The 19,716-nt window shown below is 45.7% G+C and overlaps 1 protein-coding gene across 1 annotated transcript in view; it reads left to right on the top strand.

Moving 5' to 3' along the window:
• The window catches only part of GALNT17 (polypeptide N-acetylgalactosaminyltransferase 17), a 215,058-nt gene that overhangs the window by 116,986 nt on the left and 78,356 nt on the right, over positions 1–19,716 (top strand). The window lies entirely within an intron of this gene.

A 19,716-nucleotide genomic window follows, 5' to 3' on the forward strand; every position in this document is an offset into this window, starting at 1 on the left:
CTTGTTTTCCAAAGACGCAGTAAATTTATTGACTGTACATGACCCTGGGTCCAGCCTGCCTGGGATGGGCTTTCAGTGAAACTCAATTATTCTGAAAATGTTGCGTCTTTCTGCTCGAGGTCCTGGTTGTACCTACCTTTAACTAGCAGAGTGGAGTTATTGCTGCTGTGCCAACACCAGTGTAATGGGAAACGGTATCCAAGGAAAGCAGCGATGATGTGTGATTGGGATAGCGTTGCTCTCCTGAATTGATCTCCTGAGTGTTGCTGGAATTCCTGGTGCAGATTGCTGGTTCATCTGAAACGTGCTTTCTTTTTAGTTCAGCCACGCGTGGAGCAGCATGGAGCTCTTGTGCTGGTTGGAAATGTCAGAGGTCAAAATTTTGATGCCGGGTTTTTGCGGAAATGTTGCGTTTCGGGGAGAATGAAGGCAAGGTCCTTTTCAAGAAAACAGTATTGGAAAATACGCTCCCTCTGTCTTTTTATGACCCACCGTAATGTTGAATGAATTGATTGTTGGGGCATCAAGGACACTGCATGGATGAAACCTTACATTTAAAAATAAAGAAATTAGTTGCCTAAGTCATGAAGTTTTATAAGAATAATCATATTTAATGTAATGAAAGCCCCATACAGCTTTGTGTCCAGCCTCTGCAGGTGGGTGACGGGGTAAAGCAAGCCCAGGGAGCTCTTTTTCCTCCTGCCTTGTGCTACGAGTGACATTGGACTTGACATCAATTTGTGCCTGGACTACTCTCCAGAAGTCCTAAATGTTCAGCTTTTCCCTGTCCTTTGTGACAGTGCATCCCCAGCATTGTTTATATTTCCAATAACTTTTTGGTTTTGTAATTCCTTGCGGTACATTCCTGCCTTCTAGCATCTTCACTGTAAGAAATGCCAGGTAAACTATTCCCTCCTGAACTTTTTAATCTTCCAGTTCACTTCACAGTATTGCACTTGACCTGCCATTTTTTCCTTCTTTTTTTTTTTGTTGCTTGGGAGTACAGAACTGCAATGGTGGAACTTGCTGGCAGTTCTCATGTTCCATAAAAAATTTCAAGTAATTTTAAATCCCTTTCCGGGGCACGGGAGATTCAGTGCAGCTGTTGAACAGTGGAGCGAAGGGAGTGCACTCATGTTCTGCAGGATGTTATTTTCTGACAGCACAAGTGCTGTTCTTTCCATCTGAAGCTTTTGTAGATGTATCCTTTACAAATTTTACTAATGCAGGTATTATAAATTGTATTCTCTTTCTGATCCTCTTTGGTTGATGGAAAGAGCTCTTATACTGCTAGTTTTATTTTTCTGAAGTACTATACTAAAGTGCATTCCATGTCTGTATAAATGAAAATATCTTATTTTAAAAACGAAATTGAATGTCTCGAGCAGTTTTGCAAACTGGTATTTGCATGGAGATAAGTACACATCGGCGCATAATATTAAGATCCTTTAAAAGGAAAGATGCTCTATGTGGAGACTGAAACTTTTCTGAAGGCTTTGGTTTGTTATCTGTTTTACCTGAAACCACTTACTGCAGGTCTGAGGGTCGGCTTGACGTGTGTTTTGGTGTGGGTGAGCTGCAGCTTTGCCTGTGCTGGATCGTCCCTCCGAGCAGCCCGTGACAGCCATGTCCCCAGAGTCGTGTGATGCCAAGGACCAGCCCCTGGATTGCTTGTGTGAGGGTGGTGTGTAGTCCCCATCCTCTAAGCTCTGCCAGCAACGTGCTGGTTTGTGCATCAAGCCCGCATTGATCCTTTTAAAATTCTGTCTCGGGAAAGATGGCTAGAGGTGCAGAATCCCTGGTGCCTCTGTGTACGTCATTCCCATAGTGAATTATTCTCTGCGATGGGGGGAAAAAACAGCCCAATCCCAAAGGCAGTCCCCTCCAACCTCACTTTCTTTTTAATTCATCCTAAGCCGTTACGTGATGCCTGTGAGAGAGCCACCAGGCAGGTGTGTACCCTGGGGTGGGTGACCCAGGAACCTCGGGAAGAGGTTTCCCAGCTTTGGGAAAGCACAGCTGAGCTTTCCCTGGCTGTGTAGATCGCTGTGGGCAGGATAGCTGCTGCCAGCAGCTCAGAAAATGACAATTTTGAAGCCTGCATCATTTCCTAAGCCTGTTGTTGTGTTCCCAGTGATTTTTGTTTGTCGGAGGTTTTTGTTTCTGTCATTATCTGATGTGAAGGACCTGCCTATGTCTTCACATGAATGCAGCTGAATGAAAATCAGGCTGTCATCTGAAACCAAAATGTCACTTTGGGGATTTCTGGGGAGGTTAATCTAATCTAAAATCAAAGTTTTCATGTCTGAGAAAATAACTAAGGAGGCTGTTGATGGTCTTCTTTAGTTGAAAAGTTAAAGAAGTTGGGTGTTTTGGTTGGGCTAAATATATTTTCTTGGATTAAAATCTGTTTTTATGAAAATGCTTGCCCATCTCTGTCCATGAAGTCCACCTAGTACTTGCCTGTTGCTGTTGACTGTATGTAGAAGGTGTTTGCTACTAGATGATGGGAGATGGAGATGCACAATAACAGAGCAACAGGCAAGTAGTTACGGTCACAGTGGTTGTATTGCAGCAGGTAAAATAAAACCAAACTGTGTTGGCAAACAACTGATTGAGGGTTTTGTAGTATATCTCTGCATGCTGCCTTCTCACAAAGCCCCCAGAGATCACAGTATAACCACAGACATTTGGGTCTCGGTGCGTGTCTCCGTTGTTTGAGTCTCAGTGAGGTTAGTCCCTTGCAAAGAGGAGGTTTGTATTGGCTTTTTCTCATACGGCATCATCCTCTTTCAGCCATGGACCATTTGCCATCTCTCGTAACAGCATCATGTTGGTTGTTTATATTGTCAGAGTGGGTGGCTGATAAAAGTATAGAAAATTGTGAAGCAGCTGGTGTTTAATTAGTGTGTTCCTTATATAGCTGATGGCCGCACCGATCTCGCTCCGACTGGGCTCAATCCAGAGTCGTTCAGTTGGTTGTGCTGGATGTTTGATGGGGTTGTGTAACTGGGAACATGAATTACCATCGTATGTTTCTGCTTTAATTAAAACCTGCAGTTGGTAGAAGAGCTGGGGCAGACACAGAGGGCTTAGTTTCCTACCAAACTGCTCCATCAAAATCCTGATGATTGTGGCTAAAACCCTTTCCCCTACTGAAGCTGATTGCAAAACTCTTTCTCCTCTTGAGCCAAGATTTTCCATTTATCGAAGAGGGAGGGGTTAAGATTTTGACCTGATGTTATTTATTGTTGCAAGAGCTCTGCTACGGGATGTGCTTTGTAGAAGGAAAAGCTTGACTTGCCTGTTTGCATCTGCATATATCCAAGTTACAACTCCTACACGCTGTTTCAGTCAGCAGAGAAAGTCACCTCATCCCTTCCCCACTTGGAGCTTCCAAACCAGGACTGAGGTTAGACCTCAAGCCTCCTCTAAGTCTGGATGTGTTTCAGTTTGGCTGAGACATCTATAAAGAAATAAAGGAGTGTTGTTGCGGCTTGGAAAAACTTGTGCTGAAATCAGTGCTGCTGAGAGGTCAGAGATGTTCACCTTCGGAGTGAACCCGTTGCTGCTCCGCAGGGTGTAAATCAGCTGGTGTCAGCAACCGTTGCTTCAACGGGTCTTGCTGTAACCAAGAGTAGGGGCAGTGAATAAGATGTTCTGCCATTCGTGCTGCCTGCTGCAGCTTGTACAGCGTATCTGCCCACACTGAAAAATAGTCAGGAAAATAATAAAAACAAACAACACTTTAAGATCTCCCCTGCAAGCACAGTTGTGATGCTGAATTCATGCAGTTCTGCCTACAGAGCCACAGAAATGTTTTCCCATTAAGGAATGACTCACTCTTGCAGATTTTTCTGAAGCAGCAGGATTAAGATTTGCTACTGAATTAGTCTGAATCCGGTGGATTTAGTGGGTGGTCGGGCAGTGGTGGGGCACTGCTCTCCTCCTGCATCGTGAGATCTGTCTCTAGGGATGATCTTTCTTGAAGAGCACCGTGTGTAGTTTTTCGAATCAAAATGGTCCAAATCAAAAGCAAAGGATAGGTTGAAATAGGCGAGTGGTGAGCATGAAAATAGTCTCATAATAACATGCAGGGCACGGAGAACGGGATGGGGGAAAAGCAAGCACCGAAGGCTGTTAGCCAGGGCAGCAGCCTCTTTCTTTTCTGTTTAGTTTCAGCTTTCCTTAAAATTCCTGCTGTTTATCCACTTTGGCCACACGGGAGCCAGAAGCCTTCCTGCTCTTTTCTGTCAAATTAAATTAATGGAGAGAAAAAACAACCGCACAGATGCTCTAAATCCCAAGCTAATACTGCAGAGTTTTGGCTCTTGCATCTGATTCTCAGTGTGGTTCAAAAGCAACTCTGGAGACACTCGGGGCACTCAGAAAGGCAAAAGAGCGATAATTTTTATGTTTAAATTGAGAGTTGAATTTTTCCTCCAGTTCTGGGAGGTGAGATATGGAATCAAATCCGGGGTTTGTCTGTGATCTCTTTCTGCATGTGTGTGCCTGTATGATGGGGCTCATTCGCTGCAGGCAATGCACGGCAGTTTTCCATTGACTGCGTTGACCAGATGAGCTTTTTTGCTAAAATAATTGTATAAAAAAAAATCTTTGGGAAGCTTCTGTGAGTGTGAGGGAAGTGTCTCCTCCATCTGCAGCTCCCTGATTCCAGCAAACCGCCTGGGAGAGACAAAGATGAAACCCAGCTGCTTGCACAGAGCAACGTGTATGCGCTTTGGCGATTTTGGGGGGCAATTTGATTTTTCCAAGATCACTTGAAGTCTTCGCTCTGCCCCTTAACTCTTTGCTGCCAGCACAGGACCTGGAAAATAGCTCCAGATCAAATGGCCCCAATCACAAATGCGATGTCATGAGCTACTGCAGCTGCTTAAGGGCAGAACCGTCGTGTCCTGTGGGTGCAGGTACGATTTTTGTGCAGGGGAATAATTAAGGCAAAGATCACGACAGTCGCAGCACGACATCAGCCACCTGCTTACTTTTTGCTTGTTGTGTTTTCAAGTGTGGAGAACAGCCAAGGAGAGGGTGACATGGGCTGTGGGCTTTAACCATGTCTAAGAACTCAGATCATCCTTCTGTAAACAGCTTTGATTTGGCTCTTTACAGGCAGCTCAGACCTTCTCCTGCCATCGTTGCACCTCTCCGATAGCCCATGCTCTGCTGTCACAGTTCCTCTTTTAACACTTTCTTTTCTTTCTCGTTACCTGGATGGCCAGTTACAAAGGATGCTCTCCCACGCTCCAGATTTAGGGATGGTGCCGCTGGGAGTTCTGCACAAGTGATGCTGTGTGCGTGGATTCACCTTTTCTCTTATAAACTGGTGGGGGGTAGGGGGAGTTTCACAAACCTTCAGATGGACAGAAGCAGTTTTATCAGTGTTAATGATAATGAGCTGGTTTGGCCTCAGTGAAAGCTGAGGCTCTGGGTCAGCATACGAGTGAAACGTGTAACATCAGGGATCTGAAGCTGTAGCAGCTACTCGTGGTCGATGCCAATGCCGTGATCAGGGTTTTGCTGAGTTGGAGCCCGTGTGAGGATCTGCAGTAAGCACTGATCCGATGGAAAATGCATATTCTAAGCTTTGTTCACTTACTCATCTTTTCACTGAAAACATATTATTAAAGCAGGTACTGTTTGTGTGAGTAAGACCAAAATTTGCCAAACAGTATTTCTAAACATCAGTGGCTCCATATTTATGAGAGCAAAGTTTTTGTTTGGTTTGGTTTTTCTCCAGTCTGGGAGGTGCTGCCACAGGACAGGTGGTTTCTGTGGTGCCTTTTGTGGTACCCTGCTGCCCCATCACTGCTGCACGACTGCTGGCATGGAGCAACGATCGCAAAACATGTGTGTGCTACACAGTGGTTTGTGGGACAGTGTTCTTCTACTTTTTGAAAATTGCTAGTCAAGAATCTCTAAAAGCCATCAATATGGGTTTAACTGAGTTTTTTAATTCCAAGTAAATTCTTCAGCGAGAACGTGCCAGCCGCAATTTAGTCTCTCAACTTTGAAAATGTCAGATTCTCGCCTCTCAATTAAACAGGGATGGTGAAGTGGGACCTCAATGAAGAGGTTCTTCAGTGTAGCATTAATGCTGAAGTGTTCGGATGCGTTTCATGTACAGATTATGAAAAGGTTCCTCTGTAGGTTACGTACAGGTCGCTCCCAGCTTTGGAAGAGTTTGGTTTTGCCGTTCGCTCCTCGTTTTTGACTGACTCCTTGACATCGCAGCGTGCTGTTTAAAAGCAGCCGTCTTCTGCGCCTGGCTCTGGCAGCCAAGGGGTTAAAGCTTTCCTTGCCTCCTTTGCTCTTCTGTTGTCCATCCTTAGACTGTTAAAATCAGCACGTTTTTTCTGATTAAAGGCAAAACTGGAGTGAAAGTGCTTTCGGCTCTTTTGGCAGACAGTGCTTTATAGAAAGAGAGGGCGTAATTGCTACCCCATGTAGCAAAACTGGCAGCGGTTCCTAGCACACGCCTTTATTTTTTTGTCTTTCCTTCCCCCTGTTAATTTTGCACGAGCGAGAAGCCTCTGCAAAGACACTTTAAAACTACAATTTAAATGAGTACTTGTTTGTCCAAGAATCAGAAGGCAGTTTGGATTAGGAAGTGTGGAGCGTGTCCTTATGGATTGCATTTATGGATTGCATAAGGACATGTGTTGAACCAAACTCATTGCAACTCATGGTTTGGTTCGACAGTTTTGGCTTTGCAGGACTCGGCAGATGATCCGCTGATAAAGGTTTCCCCACTAATCCAACTTCTTTGGTAGGAGTTCAGCCACTGACATCCACTCCCTCCAGTTTTTTCCAGACCGTGTGTTCAATCACAAAGTCGTGATTCATTTCAAGCCTGCAGCATGCTGGAGCTCTGCCAAGGCAAACTGCAGATCCTTTCCCCCACGGAACCTGGTGCTGCTTAACTTTTAGGCAAAACACAAATAAAAGAGTCAGCTTTTTGGCCACAAATGTATTATGGTGAGGGACAAACGCTTAGTTAGCAAAACGAGAATGGCAAAGCGCTTGGGATTCCCTGTGTAAAAATGTCACCTTTCTCTAGATAATGGAAGCAGCTCTCTGCTCCCAGCTGCATTTTCATGCATCAAGCTTCAAAACCATGTTGCAGAGCTGAAAGACCCAACTATCTCCAATACCCTGCACCGCAGGGGAGAAGGGCAGTCCCTTTCGCCTCCCGGAGAGGAGCTTGTGTCCATGCCAAACCCGGGGTGCAGGGAACCAGCCTTCCCTTGGTCTTCTCCTTTTTTGTCCTGGGAATCCTCTTGCCAAACTGGTTGTGAATTGCAAGAAAGCACCTGCAGACACGACTAAATGAGCATTTGTGCTGCCTTCTCCAGTTTGACTGTGTGTAGTCAAGTGAGTGATGTTGTATTCCTTGGGATGACAATTTGAAGGGGGAAAAGGACCTATTTTCTGCATTTCCTTTGCTCCCTGGGGATGCTGACTTCAAATGAACTCCTGTCATGGTAAGTTGTAAGTGAAATCCTGGCTCTTCATCAGGTCCAGTTCTTCTTGGGCTGATGCTGCCTTTACACATGGTTAAGCCCGTTCATCCCAACTTGCACAGTCACCTCACTGTCGGGTGCCAGAGGGCTCAAGCCAGCTGATGATGTACAGTGAGCAACCTCTAATTCAAACACGTTTGTTTGGTTTTATTCTGCACATTGAAGGTGAACTGTTGGCACCAAGGACCTTGCTGAGAGTTTTGCCAACAGCTTCAAGAGGGCCGTGAATATAAGTTGTCCATTTAGAAAATCAATGCATTTGGTGTGTTTAAAAAACAAAACATGCACATACAACAACAACAACAAAATACCAAACACAATGACAACAAAAAAAGCATCCAAAAAACCCAGAACAAGCTCACTCTGAGTGGTGGGTTCATGTTGAGTGTGCCCCATTCCAGCAGAAGTTAGTCACAGCCTTTTGTGCTCAGGCTTTGAGCTTTCTACCAACTTGAAGTCAGTAGATCGTCTATAACAATTTCATTGCTTCCTCTGTGACCAGCCTTCACGCCACCTTTTCAAAGAGCTCTTGCATCAGAAGTGGTCCCCAAACTGTGTGCATCTATGGGAGGAAATGCACAGACCCTGAAAATTTTTGTAAGCCTTTTGATGTGATAAATGTGCCTGGGATGGGATGTGATTTCTGCTTCTGTTAGCTGTTAGCCCTAAGTTGTCTGACCCTTAAACAGGCAATTTGGTTAAATCCCTTTGCAAATATTGGGACATCTGGTTTGTGGTTGGGTGGATCTGCTCTAATCCAGATGGAGATGAATCTCAAATGGCCTCTGCACCTCTGGGTTTCCTTACCTGGCAATCATCTTTACCAAGTTTGCTTTTTACATTTCAATACATTTCCTCCCGTGTTCATTTTTCTTTTCTGTTTGCTTCGCTCAGTGTTTAAAATAAAATAAAATAAACCCTAAACCCTGAGAAATGAGAATGACATTTACTATTAAACGCTGGAGGCACAACATATATCTGTTATATTTCTCAGGAATTGTGCTTCTGCGCTATGGATGCGTGAAGGGTAAGATAAACCTGAGAGCATCCCTCCCTGGGAATGGGTTCGTATCAAGTAGTTGTCAAAATAAATGCATTACTCAGCTTCTTTGAGGTGCTTACAGGGCTATTTCAGTGCACTCTCATTTACCCACAAAGTGAAATGGCTCCATCTGTCAATAACCATTACTCACATCCCTATTCTTAGTACCAGCCTATGGTGAACGTAAACGCATTCACCTAAATTCTGTCTGCACAAATATCCGTGAGATTCCCAATAACTTCAGTCTCCCGAATCTTTAACTTCAACCATTACAGCGATTTATCAGAAAGCAACACGGGGCTGTGCAAAACCAATAACGAGACACTCAGTCGTCACCCAACGTGTATTTCTGATAGTGCCTTGAATTTGGTGTTCAGGAGGAATTTAGGTTTAGGAGGTACTTCTGAGTGTTTGAAGGAAACTGGGACCGGGCAGTGAGTTGTGGCTCACTGCAGGATTGAAGGTGACTGTGCAAAATATCCCTCTCGTGGAAGAGGTGCTGTGTGACTGCGTTCACCAGCACAGCTCCATGTAACAGTGGCATTAATCTCTCACTGCTCTTTTATTCATGCTGCTGCTTAGGGGCCAGCTGAGCTGACAGGGACACTCGTGCTCTGTTCCTGGCTGGCAAGGGAATTACCTTTTAACTCTGCTTTGTGACAGCCCACCGTTTCGTGTGTGTGTTGGTCCCCAGATGCATGGTTTGGGCTTGCAGCATCTTTGTTGCAGGCAATGATTCACCAAGCGAGGTTTCTCTCTCGATGTCTGGTGTTTGGCTTGAGCGTTCAGAGAATAAAAATGACATTTCAGCCGTAAACAGGGCAGGTGTGTTCTAGAGTGATACTTGCATTCATGGCCCTCAGAGCCCACCTTCGTGTTGCCACCACCCTTAAAAAGGCAATTTAACTCAAGTATTGCAGTTTCTTTCATTTTTGCATTTGGTAGTCACTTGAAGCAAGTTTAGAAGCTGGAAGAATATTTTGGTGTAAGCGCTGCATTGCCGAAAAGCGTTTTGGATTTGCACAGCTAATGATGAAAATCTTCCTTGTGATGTCACATATCTTCATCCAAGAAGGGTGAAAAGGAGCCACGCATTTGAGATGGGACCCAGCCACCACATGGTAGCTGCCTTCTGAACCCTCTGGCTTGGACTGGTCTGTATAGATAGATGCATATACATACAGACACGTGCTCGGTGGCATAGCCGAGGGGTGGTGGCACAGCCTCCTCCAGTTGGAGATTTTGGAAGAAAGTAGTTGTGGTCATGTTTCTGCTGGAATGAGCTCATTCCTCTCCACTTGTAGAGCAGCTGAGTGTGGAGCCCCTGGGGAGCACTCGCTGGGACGTGGGAGCCCAGCGGATTGAATGAGGGCACTGATGTTCCTGTTCTCGGACAAAGGCTGGGACACAACACGCTACCCAAGTTCCATTTTGGGTACTGAGGTGTCTTTGGCAGCTTGGACCTCAATGAAGGAGCAGAGGATTGAACCCTGATTCTTCATCTTGGTGCTTTAACCGGGGCATGGCTTGTTGCTGAGTTGGGCTGAGAGTTGTGTGTGAAGCAAAGAGAAGTTTGTTTATTTGTGGAGACCAGTGACGAGTGGCATTCCTCAAGGGTTGGTATTAGGGCCGGTGCTGTTTGACATCTTTATTGGCAACATGAACAGTGGGATTGAGTGCACCCTCAGCAAGTTTGCTGATGACACCAAGCTATGTGTCATCATGGAGGGAAGGGATGCCATCCAGAGGGACCTTGACAGGCTGGAGAGATGGGCCTGTGAGAACCTCCGGAGGTTCAACAAGGCCAAGTGCAAGATCCTGCACGTGGGTCAAGGCAATCCCAAGCACAAGTACAGACTGGGCGGAGAATGGATTGAGAGCAGCCCTGAGGAAAAGGACTTGGGAGTGCTGGGGGATGAGAAGCTCAACATGAGCCGGCACCGTGCGCTGGCAGCCCAGAAAGCCAACCGTGTCCTGGGCTGCATCCAAAGCAGCATGGGTAGCTGGTCGAGGGAGGGGATTCTGCCCCTCTGCTCTGCTCTTGTGAGACCAGTCCTGCAGTGCTATGTTCAGCTCTGGGCTCTCCAGCATCAGAAGGACATGGAGCTGCTGGAGCGGGTCCAGAGGAAGCCACAGAGATGATCCGAGGGCTGGAGCACCTTTCCTGTGGAGACAGGCTGAGAGAGTTGAGGCTGTTCAGCCTGGAGAAGAGAATGCTCCAGGGAGACCTTCTACCAGCCTTCCAGTACCTAAAGGGGATACAAGAAAGCTGGAGAGGGACTTTTGACAAGGGTATGTGATGATAAGACACAGGGCAATGGCTTTAAACTGAAAGAGGGGAGATTTCAATTAGATCTAAGGAAGAAATCCTTCACTGTGAGCGTGATGAGGCACTGGACCAGGTTGCAGAGAAGTTGTGACTGCCCCATCCCTGGAAGTGTTCAAGGCCAGGTTGGATGAGACTTTGAGCAACCTGGTGTAGTGGAGGGTGTCCCTGCCTAGAGCAGGGGAGTTGAAACTAGACGATCTTTAAGGTCCCTTCCAACCCAAACCATTCTGATTCTAAATTTGATTGCCGTGATTTTTAGGTGGAGAGGAAGAGCATGACTGAAAGTCAGTCGCTTTGCTGCCCTTGAGAAGGCATATATTCACGTTAAAAGAAGAAAAACAGATAACATGTTCCTGTTAAGTGCCTGTTAGTTATACATATTACATCTAAAAGTAATTATTGCTTAATTAGCAGTCTAGCAACTGTGGAAGGAGATGAAGTTACAGTTACGTTGTGTTTATTACTGATAGCGAGCGAAGGGCCGTATTCCCGATGAAGCAATGCCTGCGGAGCGGTTTGGACTGGCCCTTCAGAGAGTGTGAGCAGCATCACGGAGCTGAACCCACCGGGGCTGGCAGCAGAGACCCGAAGATGGTACCAAAATGTGCTGATTGCAGATTTACCATAACTGATACCTACTTTTTCCATGAGGAGTTAGATGCTCCCATTTGAAAACCAGTGGGATTAGGATTACATATCAGATTAGATTAGTTTGTGCAGTCTTTGACGCCCAGACTCTGCTCTCTGTCCCAGGTCTTTCTGAGGATAAACATTTGATCTGTTTTTCTTTCCCTTTTCCTTCATCCACCAGACATTTTGTTTTAATAAGTCAGGGATTGGAAATGCCGAAAGATCAAACATTGGGGGAAATAAAGCACAAGAAATCTTTCACCTTCATAGAGGTGAAATCTCAGTATTCACCTGCTCTCGTGACACTGGGATTTTTGAAGTAGTACAAATGCAAATCTGTAAATCTAAGATTATGTAAAAACATTGTCTTCTTGAGGAACTGGTTTAAAGGTGTTGGCTGCCTGGCTGCATGTTAAATCCAAGTATCCAGGAGGACTGGTGAAGGCACCTCCCGTTCCTCTCAGAGCTGCCCAACGAGGTGGATTTCAGTCACTGCTGATTAACAGCAATGAGGTTTTAATCTACTTCTGGCGAAACTTTGAAGCCAGTCCCTGATGTTGCCCTGGGGAGTTCTGCATCTCTAACATGGAATAAATAGCTCTGATTTGCATAGAGAAACACTAGCCCTGTACTGGCAAGTTCACGTGGGATTGAAAACCCTGGAATAAGCTGTTCAGGAGGATGCTCACCACTTGTATTGAAGAGGCGACTGATAGTCGATCGTAGGAAGAGACTGTGACCTTCTGTTGATTAATCTTAAAAGGTGTGTGCTCTCCTTACCCACCCCGCGTTAGGTAACAGCAGCTTTGCTGTGCACGGTGTGGTGATGCATGGCATGGGGAAGAGACTCTGATTTACTCTCACCTCCTGGCTCAGATTAAAATTGCAAACTGCTTTGTTTTGCTAGAATTTTATCTCATGTTGTTTTAACTAATGAGATATAAGAAAACATCTATTTTCCTTGTGGAGACAAGGCTTTGTGGCTTAGCTCCTGGGTTTGATTACAAGATGTGCTCTGGCTGGATAATTTCTGTGCAAGTAAAACACAAGAGCAATTTCCAGATCTGCTTTGCGTGTAAGATGTTTAGGGGACCAGTGATACAGGAAAAGGAAAACCAGGTTAACTAAATACTGTGCCTTTCTGACTCTTCATCCGTACTAATCTGTGCTTCCCTTTGTATTCTGTCTTGACGTGCAATAGCTTTCCAGACAGGAAAAGTATTTTTCTTCTTATCTTTTATGCATTTTTCAGTGGCTTCCCATATGAGCCGGTGCATATATGAAAATCATGCTCTGTTTTATCTCAGCCTCCAAATCTGATATTCTATGTCGCCTCTCCTGTAGGACTGTCCCTAATAAATCACTATGAGTGATCACTCTTATTTCCCCCAATTCTGCCATTGTGAATAAATGGGACACCATTAAGGGTCAAACCCCTGGCATGCTGATGTTTGCAAACATGCAGTCGTGACACTGTGGCTTGTGGGAAGGAGCCTCTTTCCCCCGCGCTCTGAGGAGGCACCTGGGCTCATCGCTGCGGGCCAAAGGCTTCGCACCAAGGGTGAAGGACGAGGTTGCTCGTCTTGGCAGCGGCTCCATGAATAGCTCTGCAACTGCCATTGAATTACCTAAAATGAAGAGCCATCTTTTTAACTATATCCCAAAGGAGAATCCTGTAATTGCAACTATTTCCTCAAAACCATTCCTGAACAGAGACTGAGTCCCATTTGAGGGCTGATTATCAAATTTGCCTGCTCCAAAATGACTTCTGCAGGGCTTGTGCTCTGAGACTCAAACCTGCACACCTCCAGCGCTGCGATGCAGCATTGCTGGCCATGTGCACAGGGAGCGCAGGACTGGGGCCGTCAGAGTTAGCACCTCGCACTCGGGTGAATTATGGAGAACAACCCCAAACACCTTCTGCAAATTCTCTTGACCTGAGCAAGGTTCGTTCCCGCTGTACAGCTGTTGGTCTGGAAGGGTTTCTCAAGGTTGGTGTCTTTTGCTGAGGTCCCAACAAGATGACTGTAGGAGATGGTTGGGCAGTTGGCATGTGGCCTTAATGTCTTCTGCTTCCAACCAGCTGTGGAGGTGGAGTAAGCCCTGATCCATGTAGTGGAGATCTTTGGGGCTGGAGTTTCACATCAGCTGGCAAAACATGTAGAGTTGGGGACAATTACTACCTGCGCATGAGTGTTTTGAGAGCCTATAGCAGCACATATCTGTATGAAAACTTCTTCTAAAAGTGCTGAAGGAACAGGAGCACAGAGGTGGGTCCTCCAGCATTCGGTGATTTTTCAGTGCTGGGACATCCTTGTTTTTTTCTAGAATATATATACAAGGAAGGAAAATGCTTTTAGACAATGATCTTGGCAGCAGTTTTTATCCTGGAGGGGAAATTTTACAGTTGAGTTACAGTCCTGAAGCTTGGACGTGTAGATAGAAATGTGCTCCAAGCCCACACGCTGTACCTTAGCACACCGTGGGCACCGTAGGGGTGTGCACGCAGCTTTTGTTGCTGCTGGTGGCTTAAAGCAAGGCTAGAAACAGCAAATTGCATGTGCAATTCCTCACTTTTAAGGTTGTTAACTACCAGTGCTTTTCTCACCATAGATGACTTGGTGAGAAAGTCATAGACTCACCATAGACACAGATGGGGGGGTTCTGGTTAATTCAGCAGCTCCGATGTGGAAGTCATTAAAGTGATTTATAAATACTTTTTCTCAAGAGCATGTGGGTATTATCCTCACCTGACAGATGAGGAAACAGAGGTACAAAGAAGTTAAATTCTTTGCCTGAGGTCCCGGAGCCACTTCTTGGCGTGGAAATCGGAGCGGGCGTACAACGGCGACAAAGTCAAATCTATCTTGAGCAAGGTCACAGACATAGGTAGACATAATAGGTATTTTAAAAAATACATCGTTTTCACAGCTTCTTTGCCATTAGAAGTTGAAGTCATGTTAATCTCCAGTAAATTCAGAAAAGGCATTCAATCTAGCATCTCTTTTATGTGGTGTCTTCTATTTTTAATTTGTTTCGCAGATTCTATAGTACTTAGCAACAGCGGGAAAATAAACCCATTTGAAACAGACAATTAACCAAGGTCACTGGGGCAGGGAAGCTAGAATTATTCAAGAAACAACTATTGCAGATGCCGTCCTGGGGATAATATTAAGCAAGGTAGGCTGCTGTGGGCTAAAATGCCATTCCTTCCTAAAAATTTTATTACATCCTCATGAAAGACATCCAGCTTTTATCTGCCCAAGCCATTACGCGAGCAGCGAAGGGAAGCTGAGAGCGTGGCTCCTACCTGGCTCCACGTCTGCATGTAGATGCCCCACCGTAGAAGGCAGAAGCAATATATATTTCTCCTTTGGAGATGTGCTTCATGTATGACATGAGTTTTTGGGCTTTTGTGATCAGTGCTTTGCCCTTGCGCCTGTGCGCGGCTGTTGGCCACCTCCCGCAGCTGCCCTGGCGCTCAGACAATCTGCCGTTACTGCAAAGTTCTGAAATTAATGATGTGAAGTTCACTTTTAAAGCAAATACCACTCCGTAGCACGTGCCCAGGCCGATCTGCCTGGCGTGTTTGCTTTTGGGGGGAGCTGGAAGAGGGCTGAGGGTGAGACAGGGGCACCGCGTGCTCCCCGTTGCGCTTGAGGAGCTCGTGGGGAGGAGGGCTGTACGGGCTGGCACTGGGCAAGAGCATACTGCTTCATCCTCATCCTCGCTGGTGCCTCCTGGATGTGGCAAACCCTCTCTGAAGACAGGGGAAGGGGAGCAAAGCGCAGTGGTGGGGTAGGGCTGACGAAGAGGACGCACGGGGCTTGTTTTTTCTTTGTGCCTCCGGTTCCTCTGCCTGGCCCCACCATTTCCCCTGTTGGGGGGTGTCTTGCCTTGGCGTGATCTTGTTCCAGAGAGGAACGGAGTCGCTTCCAGCTTCGGGCTCTGCCTGACCCTGTCCATCGCAGCCTTCCCACTCTGTGGTCCCTGGAGCCAGCTCAGGCTCCAGAGGGCTGTTCCCAAGGATGCGGGTGGTCACCAAGCCAAGTGCAATTGAAAAATGGCCTTGTTGTTTTCCAATTAATTTTCAAGTCATTTGGTTCTCTGAGGGACCGGAGGTTTCCTCTGTGGCTTTGCGGTTAGAGTGACTGCAGGTCCCGGGAGAACAGCACGTTGCCCAGGGATGGCGGCAGCTCTGGGATGGCACTTGGAGCGCTCAGCCAAGACAGTCCCCTCCACCACCCCGGAGCCATCCTGCTGCGGTCAGACTGGGCCCAGTGTGTAGTCTACAGTGGGCTGGACCAGCCAGGAAGGCAGCCAGGGCGGGAGGGCTCCAGCCTGGGGTCCCTTCATGAGGCCAAGCAGTCTCTGAGCCCCCAGGACACCCATCAGGGCAAAGGGGTTCGCATGGTCCCATGCCCCACAGAGGTCTGCTGCCTGTGGGCAGGGTCTGACTAACCCTGTCTTATGACCAGAGGGGTCAATCCCTAATGCCACATACTTGAATTTAATTTCCACACACGTATTCTCTTGCTATAAACCTGTGTTACTCATCTCAGTCTTTATTTATTCTGCAGTATGTTTGCTGTGCCATAAACACGGAAGCACAGGGGTGACGGCACTGATGGTTGTTTCTCTTTGCAAATTGAGTCCTTAATTTCATCTATGGCCAAAAGAAAAATGGAGTGTTGTATCACGGAGTGCCATGTAAATATAAAGGCAGTGTTCTTCCTTACCCTGGTATCAGCAGGGAAATAATTGATCGGCCACTGTTTAAATGCACATGTTTAATTTGAATAAATTTGATAATTGACCTGAAACTTTCTACGTATAATATGTTGTTGTCGTTTGGTAAATTTAGGCCATATGTGAGTTTGTTAAATTTAGAGCTTAAAGCTCGGAGTCTCCAGTGTTTCCTGCTGAGGTGCTGGCTCCTGCTGGTGACCCCCAGGTGAAACGCAGAGGTGCAGACGGGCAGCAGAGGTGGGAAATTGTGTGTGTTGTGGACAAGTCTGAAACGTCAAAGTGAAAAATGAGATATTTGAGTTTGGTACGTTAAATTGGAAATGACAAGTTTGGGAGAGGGACAGATACCACCTCTCTGTGCAGGTGAAGGACCATCCCAGCTGTGCTGAATGTGGTGCTGTGTCTCCTAAAGCCGTGGGAATGTGTTGTTGAAGGTGAAGCAATTCCATGTTGGAAGTTTATTAAAAGCAACAACAGTTTAATGGAAACTGGACACCCCAGCAGTTCTTAAAGTATATTCTCAGCCTTCCTGCGCACGGCGGTATGACCGCTAATTATTTTTTTAATATATTTTTTCTACATATTTTATAACTTGCGCTTCAGTATAAAATTGGAAGCAAAATCCAATTGTGTAGGAAAATTAATTTCCTTGAATTGAAGAAGCAATCTACTTGAGACTTTTTAATCATTAGATGGTAACTGTGCACTAAAGGAAAGAAGACCATTAAAGTAACTTAATAGACTCGGATAAACGTTTTTCCCTGTATCTTCTTCATCTTTATTTAGAGATTCATGCTGAGGATATTTCATAAAAGTTGCTCTTCTTGACCTTTCATCACTTACCATATAGAGGAGCTGGCTGAAGTAACAGTGAGGAACTGACGCTGTGGATTTCTGGATACCAACCCAATAATTCTGCTAAACATCTCTGTTCATCCTTTTCCGCCAAATTCTGCTTTTCCTTTCTCATTAAAGACAGAATAGCTATCGGGACAAATAAAAATGCATTTAGCTGAGCTGAGCTGTGTGATTTTTAAAAACAAACTGTGTTAATGCTTTTAATTAAGGGGCAGAGGAACAAGAGGCTTTATCAGCTCTTTGTCTGCAGGCCATTATTTCATTGTGGATGGGCTATCTATTGTTGTAAACGTCCACCTTTTTGAAGGATTTACTACAAAATCAAATGGTGTTTTTATTTAAATTGTTGAGCGCCGCTTGATTCCTCATTTGTTTAATATGGAGGCATTGTTACCGAGAAGAATGTAGCACTTAATTTGTATTGCTGGAGGGAGCTCAGATCCGCTCGGGAGCGCGGCTTTGTGTGCTTGGCGGGATCATGTGCTGAAAACAGAATGTGCAGCAAAATGAAGAGGAAAATTTGAAGGTGAAAGTTACAAAATCCCAATCAGGCTGTTTCCAGGAGCGTTTTGGAAAGGATCGGTGACTCGGTGGTCGAAAAATTGAAGTCATGTTGCAGAATAATGATGAAAAAAGCTTTCTTGAGGTATAGCTCCCATGCATGACTGTTGAGTGGCTTCCAGTTCAGAAAACCTTGTTTTGGCGAGTTCCAGTGATCCAAATTATTGGATCAGAAATCCAGTTTCATTTGTCTGAAACTTTCATCTGGATTTTTTTCTGGATTTAACTGATCTCTGCGCACCTTTAGCAGACCTAACAGGTTTTGACTGGAGAAGTCAAAGGTTCCTGTGCTCCTCAACACCTGTTCCCCACGGAGGAGGTGAACTGGGTTGTTCATGCTCCCTGTAAAACCAGAGCAACTTACCCTTCTATTTAATTCCAGGAGGTAATCTAGGATAATGGAGCTATTAGATTTGGCATCTCTAACGTGGTTATCATTTCAGAAAGAATTGTTTCTGCTAATGGCAGTTAAATTGCTACAAATAAAGCAGTAGAATTGAAATCTTAAGTACTAGAGTGGCAGCAAACCATGAAACATTTTCCTGCTTATTGGAAGGAAGGCTGAGCTGGCTGTCAGGGAATAAATCTATTGAAAAAACTCTCTGATGGATTCCAGTTCTACCTAACTTAATATGACAGCAGCAGTCAGCTGTTCTACCAGTCTATTAAAAGTGTTAAAATGTCTGTAAATAATAATACTTAAGTGGCTAGAACTCTTCCTCCAAGGAGCTCAAGGGTTTCACAAAGATGAATTTGGCCGGCTTTCAACGGAGCCAAGCTGTAAGGTCAGTGGGTTACTGAGACCTGCAGCTGCATTGGGTCCGTTGGGGACCCCAGATGCTCCTCTGGCAGATGTGTGGATGGAGAGGTTGAGTGTGGGCCTGATCCTTGCTACCTGTAAGCCATGTCTGGGTGTATTTGAGCATGTGTTCCTCCTCTGCAAGTCATAACTGGTTAGTTCAGCCTTGAACGTGCTCCACAGCATGGACAAGCCATAAAATGTGCATTGAGCCAGGATTTTGAGGCTACCGTTAGAATATGTGATCCCGTTGCTCCATTTCTACCTCAAGACCAGGTTCCCTCTGGAGAGTGGGAATTTCTAAGTGGTGTGAGATTTCCAGATACATGGGCTACCATTGGTGCTATGCCCTGCAAGTCTTCCCCAGGCAGCACAACGCAAGTGCCCCTAGGCCCAGGCGAGCAGCTGCAGAGGTGACAGTCATCACGTCCTGCGTGATGGAGCTTCCCCCTGCTCGAAGCTTTGAGCTCAGGGTGGAAAAGAGGGATCCTGTAGCTCTCCATAAGAGCAGATTCTGGCAGTAGCTTGGGACAGCTTAGCTGTAAAATTCATTATCTCTTCCCTGCTGATCCCTCTAAGTGGATCCTTTTTTTTTTTGAATCCATCCTTTACAGCATGGATTCAAATGAAAGTAAGTTAAAGGGGAGAACGGTTTCTGTATTTCTATTTTAGTACAGAAAATATCCCAGGGGGTAAACTTTTCACATACCGTAACTGCAACAGATCAGTATATCCCCAAGCAGCAAGGGCATAACGATACGGTTTTGTTCAGTGCCACGCTCTGTGGCAAAATGTAATTTTACAGAGAGGGTCACAAGTGTTTAACCACTCCAAAAATACACCCAAATGTGATCTCAGCTTGCGTGAATCCGAGCAGCATCCTCATCTCGGGGAAGCTGTATCAGATGGAGATCTGGTCCAGGTTTCGCATGGTAACAGAGGAGGGACGGTGCACGTGCACATGGCAGCCAGGGTCGGTAGTAAACACAACCATCTATTACATCCTTGAAATTGCATAGCTGTTCGAAATTAACCCCTGACACTGAGTTTTTCCTCAGTCTTTCTGCGCTTCTGTTGATGTCAGTATTGTTGGTACTGCTCTCATTTCTCCCTGACCAGGCTCTGTGCTCGGCTGCTCTTGCAGAGGTGGAGCCGAGCAGCACTGTTAGCTCCAGGGCACGAGGTTTCACTGGGTCAACGTGACAAC

This window comes from Tauraco erythrolophus, chromosome 21 (assembly GCF_009769465.1).
Source record: "Tauraco erythrolophus isolate bTauEry1 chromosome 21, bTauEry1.pri, whole genome shotgun sequence".
Taxonomy (NCBI): Eukaryota; Metazoa; Chordata; class Aves; order Musophagiformes; family Musophagidae; genus Tauraco; species Tauraco erythrolophus.